The 7,197-nt window shown below is 36.0% G+C and overlaps 1 protein-coding gene across 1 annotated transcript in view; it reads left to right on the forward strand.

Annotated features, from left to right (window-relative positions):
• Positions 1–3,187: 3,187 nt before the first annotated feature.
• The window catches only part of LOC125599393 (ATP synthase subunit alpha, chloroplastic-like), a 10,822-nt gene continuing 6,812 nt past the window's right edge, over positions 3,188–7,197 (forward strand). Inside the window, exon 1 of the mRNA XM_048772754.1 lies at positions 3,188–7,197. This exon is cut by the window's right edge and continues 593 nt beyond it. The gene's annotated coding sequence lies outside the window, so the exon portion shown is untranslated.

Consider the following 7,197-nt stretch of genomic DNA (forward strand, 5'->3'; position numbering starts at 1 on the left):
ATAGTCCTTTGTGGCTTCGGTGGCAATTAGATCAACGCGTTATTGCTTCAAAAGAAGTTCCTATCGAAGTTCACTATGAATCTTTTGGTAACTATCATGAGATTTATGCACACTATCTGATAGTAAGAAGTGTAAAAAAACAAACTTTTTGTATATATATTCGAACCACAGTTGGTCATATTTCTTTTTATCGAGAAATCGAGGAAGCTATACAAGGTTTTTCTCAAGCTTGTTCATATGATACCTAATAATATGGTATTCATAAAAAAAGAATTATAGGACACCCGTGTGAATTCGGACCTCTCCGAGTCAACTCGGACATAGTTCCTGACCTAAAAAATCAAGATCGAGAAAAGGAAGTTTTGCAATCATTGACTCAAACTCATTGTCGAATCCCATTCAGCAGAATATGGAGGTACTTATGGCGGAACGGGCCAATCTGGTATTTCACAATAAAGTGATAGATGGAACTGCTATTAAACGACTTATTAGCCGATTAATAGATCACTTCGGGATGGCATATACATCACACATCCTAGATCAAGTAAAGACTCTGGGTTTCCAGCAAGCAACTGCTACATCCATTTCATTAGGAATTGATGATCTTTTAACGATACCTTCTAAGGGCTGGCTTGTCCAAGATGCTGAACAACAAAGTTTGATTTTGGAAAAACACCATCATTATGGGAATGTACATGCGGTAGAAAAATTACGCCAATCTATTGAGATATGGTATGCTACAAGTGAATATTTGCGACAGGAAATGAATCCTAATTTTAGGATGACGGACCCTTTCAATCCAGTCCATATGATGTCTTTTTCGGGAGCTAGAGGAAATGCATCTCAAGTACATCAATTAGTAGGTATGAGAGGATTAATGTCGGATCCCCAAGGACAAATGATTGATTTACCTATTCAAAGCAATTTACGCGAAGGACTGTCTTTAACAGAATATATTATTTCTTGCTATGGAGCCCGTAAAGGAGTTGTAGATACTGCGGTCCGCACATCAGATGCTGGATATCTTACGCGTCGACTTGTTGAAGTAGTTCAACATATTGTTGTACGTCGAACGGATTGTGGCACTATCCGAGGGATTTCTGTGAGTCCTCGAAATAAAAGTCGGATGATGTCAGAAAGAATTTTTATCCAAACATTAATTGGTCGTGTCTTAGCAGACGATATATATATAGGTTCCCGATGTGTCGCCTTTCGAAATCAAGATCTTGGGATTGGACTTGTCAATCGATTCATAACCTTTGGAACACAATCAATATCTATTCGAACTCCCTTTACTTGTCGGAGTACATCTTGGATCTGTCGATTATGTTATGGCCGGAGTCCCACTCATGGTGACCTAGTTGAATTGGGGAAGCTGTAGGTATTATTGCGGGTCAATCTATTGGCGAACCGGGGACTCAACTAACATTAAGAACTTTCATACCGGTGGAGTATTTACAGGAGGTACTGCCGAACATGTACGAGCCCCTTATAATGGAAAAATCAAATTTAATGAGGATTTGGTTCATCCTACACGTACACGTCACGGGCATCCTGCCTTTCTATGTTATATAGACTTGTCTGTAATTATTGAGAGCGAAGATATTATACATAGCGTGACTATTCCACCAAAAAGTTTTCTTTTAGTTCAAAATGATCAATATGTGGAATCAGAACAAGTGATTGCTGAGATTCGCGAGGGAACATCCACTTTTCATTTTAAAGAGAGGGTTAGAAAATATATTTATTCTGACTCCGAGGGCGAAATGCATTGGAGTACTGATGTATCCCATGCACCCGAATTTACATATAGTAATGTCCATCTTTTACCAAAAACAAGTCATTTATGGATATTATCAGGAGGTTCTTGTGGATCTAGTCTAATTCTTTTTCGATCCACAAAGATCAAGATCAAATGAACATACCCTTTCTTTCCGTCGAAAGAAAATCTATTTCTAGCCTCTCAGTGAATAATGATCAAGTGAGCAAAAAATTTTCAGTTCAGATTTTTCTGATAAAAAAAAATCTGGGATTCCCAATTATTCAGAATTGAATGGAATCGTAGGTACTAGTCATTATAATTTCATATATTCTGCTATTTTTCATGAGAATTCGGATTTATTAGCAAAAAGGCGAAGAAATAGATTTCTCATTCCATTCCAATCGATTCAAGAGCAAGCGAAAGAGTTCATACCACATTCAGGTATCTCGATTGAAATACCCATAAATGGTATTTTCCGTAGAAACAGTATTTTTGCTTTTTTTGATGATCCTAGATACAGAAGAAAGAGTTCCGGAATTCTTAAATATGGAACTCTAAAGGCGGACTCAATCGTCCAAAAAGAGGATATGATTGAGTATCGAGGAGTCCAAAAATTTAAGACAAAATACGAAATGAAAGTAGATCGCTTTTTTTTCATTCCTGAGGAAGTGCATATTTTACCCGAATCCTCCGCCATAATGGTACAGAACTATAGTATCATTGGAGTCGATACACGAATCACTTTAAATATAAGAAGCCAAGTCGGCGGGTTGATCCGAGTGGAGAGAAAAAAAAAAAGGATTGAACTCAAAATATTTTCGGGGGATATCCATTTTCCGGACAAGACAGATAAGATATCCCGACATAGTGGCATCTTGATACCGCCAGGAAGGGGAAAACAAACAACTCTAAAGAATCAAAAAATTTAAAAAATTGGATTTATGCCCAACGGATCACACCAACCAAGAAAAAGTTTTTTGTTTTGGTGCGGCCCGTAGCTACCTATGAGATAATGGACAGTATAAATTTAGCAACACTCTTCCACAAGATCTCTTTCGGGAAAAGGATAATATTCAACTTCGAGTTTTCAACTATATCCTTTATGGAAATGGTAAACCAACTCGAGGAATTTCTGACACAAGTATTCAATTGGTTCGCACTTGTTTAGTCTTGAATTGGGACCAAGACAACAAAAATTCTTCCCTCGAGGAGGTCCGCGCTTTCGTTGTTGAAGTAAGTACAAAGGGTTTGATTCGAGATTTCATAAGAATTGGCTTAGTGAAATCCCATATTTCGTATATAAGAAAAAGAAATAATCCGCCGGATTCGGGATTGATCTCTGCAGATTCCGTGAATCCGTTTTATTCGCTTTCTCCCAAGGCTGGCATTCTTCAACAATCGCTTAGACAAAATCATGGAACTATTCGTATGTTCAGAAATAAGGAATCCCAATCTTTGTTAATTTTATCATCCTCTAATTGTTTTAGAATCGGTCCATTTAATCATGTAAAATATCACAATGTTATAAACCAATCAATAAAAAAAAAACCTCTAATTACAATTCAAAATTCGTCGGGCCCCTTAGGAACAGCCATTCAAATTTCGAATTTTTATTCATTTTTGCCTTTACTAACTTATAATCAGATCTCTGTAATTAAATATTTGCAACTTGATAACTTCAAATATATTTTTCAAATAATTCACTCTTATTTAATAGATGAAAACGGAAGAATTTTTAATCTAGATCCATACAGTAACCTTGTTTTGAATCCATTCAAATTGAATTGGTATTTTCTTCATCAAAATTATAATAATTATTATTGTGAGGAAACGTCCACAATAATAAGTCTTGGACAATTTTTTTGTGAAAATCTATGTATAGCCAAAAAAGAACCATACCTAAAATCGGGTCAAGTTTTAATTGTTCAAAGGGATTCTGTAGTAATAAGATCCGCTAAGCCCTATTTGGCTACTCCGGGAGCAAAAGTTCACGGGCATTATAGAGAAATTCTTTACGAAGGGGATACATTAGTTACATTTATATATGAAAAATCGAGATCCGGTGATATAACCCAAGGTCTTCCAAAAGTAGAACAGGTGTTAGAAGTCCGCTCGATTGATTCAATATCACTGAACTTAGAAAAGCGGATTAAGGGTTGGAACAGGTGTATAACAAGAATTCTTGGAATTCCTTGGGGATTCTTGATTGGTGCTGAGCTAACTATAGTGCAAAGTCGTATTTCTTTGGTTAATAAGATTCAAAAGGTTTATCGATCCCAGGGGGTGCAGATTCATAATAGGCATATCGAAATTATTGTACGTCAAATAACATCAAAAGTTTTGGTTTCAGAAGAGGGAATGTCTAATGTTTTTTTACCTGGAGAATTGATTGGATTGTTACGAGCAGAACGCACGGGGCGTGCTTTAGAAGAAGCAATCTGTTATCGAGCCGTTTTATTAGGAATAACTCGAGCATCTTTGAATACTCAAAGTTTTATATCCGAAGCAAGTTTTCAAGAAACTGCTAGAGTTTTAGCAAAAGCTGCTCTTCGGGGTCGTATCGATTGGTTGAAAGGCCTGAAAGAAAATGTTGTTCTAGGGGGTGTGATCCCCGCCGGGACCGGGTTCAACAAAGGATTGGTGCATTGTTCACGGCAACATACCAATATTCTTTTTGAAAAAAAAACAAAGAATTTATCTTTATTAGAGGGAGATATGAGAGATATTTTATTTTATCACAGGGAATTTTGTGACTCTTCTATTTACAAATCTGCCTTTTCTAGAATTGAATAATTCCTAATAGCAGATTCCTGTTTGAATTTCATGTTTTATTGTTTGCTGTAGTCATTTGCTTTAATAATTTGTTAACACTAATAAAGATAATAATGAATACAAAATAATGGCTCGGCTCGTGCATAAACGGACAAGAGAAGGTTCCATTGGAACAAATTTTTATTTTAGTTTTGGGTACCCCCCTTTTAAGTGTGAAAAGAAATGACAAAAAGATATTGGAACATCGATTTGGAAGAGATGATGAGAGCAGGAGTTCATTTTGGGCATGGTACTAGGAAATGGAATCCTAGAATGGCACCTTATATTTCTGCAAAGCGTAAAGGTATTCATATTATAAATCTGACTAGAACTGCTCGTTTTTTATCAGAAGCTTGTGATTTAGTTTTTGATGCAGCAAGTAGGGGAAAACAATTCTTAATTGTTGGGACAAAAAATAAAGCAGCTGATTTAGTGTCGCGGGCTGCAATAAGGGCTCGGTGTCATTATGTTAATAAAAAGTGGCTCGGCGGCATGTTAACAAATTGGTCTACTACAGAAAAAAGACTTCATAAGTTTAGGGACTTGAGAACTGAACAAAAGACAGAGGGATTCAACCGTCTTCCGAAAAGGGATGCAGCTGTGTTGAAGAGACAATTATCTCGCTTGGAAACATATCTAGGCGGGATTAAATATATGACGGGATTGCCTGATATTGTAATCATCATCGATCAGCAAGAAGAATATACGGCTCTTCGAGAATGTATAACTTTGGGAATTCCAACCATTTCTTTAATCGATACAAATTGTAATCCCGATCTCGCGGATATTTCTATTCCAGCAAATGATGACGCTATAGCTTCAATTCGATTCATTCTTAACAAATTAGTATTCGCAATTTGTGAGGGTCGTTCTAGCTATATACAAAATTCTTGATTAATAATAAGATAAATAAATCAATTTTTTTTGAGGGAGGGGCTCCCTGTATTTCGATTTATAAAATCGGTTACTATTCCTGAATCATACAAAAGAAAAAGAGATAAAAAACTGGGTATATTGTGTGATTCGTTTAGTTGGTATCCAAAACTAAAATAAAAATTCAAGTAAATAAGTAAAAAAAAAGGGGGGGTCTTGAATCAAAATAATTTAAAGTTCTTATTTCTGTCAGAGGGCAATATGAATGTTTTATCATGTTCCATCAATACACTAATAAAAGAAGGGTTATATGAGATATCTGGTGTAGAAGTAGGCCAACATTTCTATTGGCAAATAGGGGGGTTCCAAGTCCATGCGCAAGTCCTTATTACTTCTTGGGTTGTAATTGCTATCTTATTAGGTTCCGCAGCTCTAGCGGTTCGCAATCCACAAACCATTCCAACTGGCGGCCAAAACTTCTTTGAATTTGTCCTTGAATTCATTCGAGATGTGAGTCAAACCCAGATTGGAGAAGAATACGGTCCATGGGTTCCCTTTATTGGAACCCTGTTTTTATTTATTTTTGTTTCTAACTGGTCAGGAGCCCTTTTACCGTGGAAAATTATCCAGTTACCTCAAGGGGAGTTAGCAGCACCAACGAATGATATAAATACGACGGTTGCTTTAGCTTTACTCACATCAGTAGCATATTTTTATGCGGGTCTTAGCAAAAAAGGATTAGGGTATTTCAGTAAATACATTCAACCAACTCCAATTCTTTTACCCATTAACATCTTAGAAGATTTTACAAAACCCCTATCACTGAGTTTTCGACTTTTCGGAAATATATTAGCCGATGAATTAGTAGTTGTTGTTCTTGTTTCTTTAGTACCTTTAGTGGTTCCTATACCTGTCATGTTCCTTGGATTATTTACAAGCGGGATTCAAGCTCTCATTTTTGCCACTTTAGCTGCGGCTTATATAGGTGAATCCATGGAGGGTCATCATTAACTATTTTTTTTTTCAAATTTAGGTTAGCCCAATTATCGAATAGTTGGTTTACGTTATGTAAGAAACACTTGTATATGTCATATTTGATATTGACTAGGTATATATAAGTTAAAGATCTATATAATCTGCCCCACTATTTTTGTGAATTTCTATTTAGATAACGATTCGATTATAAGTTCTTACTTTTTATCTGTGAATTGGCTGAAAAAACGATCAAAAAAAGAACGAAGAATTAAAAGAAAAGAATGGTTCACAAAAAAGAAACGGCATAAAAAAGTCGTATATATATATATTATGCATTTTTCAAAATCCCGTGGATAGGAACTAATATCAAAGTAATTCTTATCAAGTTTTTGGTTATTTTGGCTGGATGAATCTTAGCGATGACTTAATTATAATTAAGTCCTAAGTCGTTGGATGATTGTATCATTAACTATTTCTTTATTTTGGTGTGAGGAACTTATCATGAATCCACTGGTTTCTGCTGCTTCGGTTATTGCTGCTGGGTTGGCTGTTGGGCTTGCTTCTATTGGACCTGGGGTTGGTCAAGGTACAGCTGCGGGTCAAGCTGTCGAAGGTATCGCGAGACAACCTGAGGCAGAAGGAAAAATACGAGGTACTTTATTGCTTAGTTTGGCTTTTATGGAAGCTTTAACAATTTATGGCCTAGTTGTAGCATTAGCGCTTTTATTTGCGAATCCTTTTGTTTAATCCTAGAAATAATAAAATTAGGAATTTTT

Source organism: Brassica napus, unplaced genomic scaffold, assembly GCF_020379485.1.
Source record: "Brassica napus cultivar Da-Ae unplaced genomic scaffold, Da-Ae ScsIHWf_1849;HRSCAF=2485, whole genome shotgun sequence".
Classification (NCBI taxonomy): domain Eukaryota; kingdom Viridiplantae; phylum Streptophyta; class Magnoliopsida; order Brassicales; family Brassicaceae; genus Brassica; species Brassica napus.